Source organism: Arachis ipaensis, chromosome B10, assembly GCF_000816755.2.
Source record: "Arachis ipaensis cultivar K30076 chromosome B10, Araip1.1, whole genome shotgun sequence".
NCBI classification, from domain to species: Eukaryota; Viridiplantae; Streptophyta; class Magnoliopsida; order Fabales; family Fabaceae; genus Arachis; species Arachis ipaensis.
In genome coordinates, this window is record NC_029794.2 from 134,014,893 (window position 1) to 134,015,582 (window position 690).

A 690-nucleotide genomic window follows, 5' to 3' on the forward strand; every position below is an offset into this window, starting at 1 on the left:
TTAATATATAATTTGTTATTTTTTTTGTTTTCACACTTTTTGTACAGCTATATAAACTATATAGTATAGTGTGAAGTTCTTATGATATATAATTTAATTAGAATAAAAAAATTCATCATCACAACACTCTTCTCTCCTGATTTCTTTTCAATCATTTTTTTTTCATTTTCTTCTTCATTCTACTGTAGTTATTTCAATTCTTTTTCACTTTCTCCATTTATTGTTAATTTGTTGCTTAAGATTGATACTATTTTACACCCACCAAATAAGGTTATTTACCTCAAAATTTTGACCATACCTATATTTATGTGGTTACTCTCAACTCAACCTTGTAATTTTCCACACAATTTCAAATGAATTTATTTAAGTAAATTAAAAATTTCTAAGAGAGTTTCTCTCGAGTCAACAATTAGTTTTTAAAAGGAAACAACAATGGTACTCCATTATTATTAACGAAAAATTGACATATGTCAGAAATATTTTTGTCATGTCACAAATGTGTGACGTGGATACAATCATACAGCTGCCACTTCCGTTATTACGAAGGCAAATAATTTGGTAACCATGTTTGAATAAAAGTTTTACTTGGTCAAATATACCAAAATTCACACATCAAATTCCATAGTTTATTTTATTATTTTGTCTTTTCTAATAATTTTATCAAAATTTTAATTATGTTTTTATAATTAA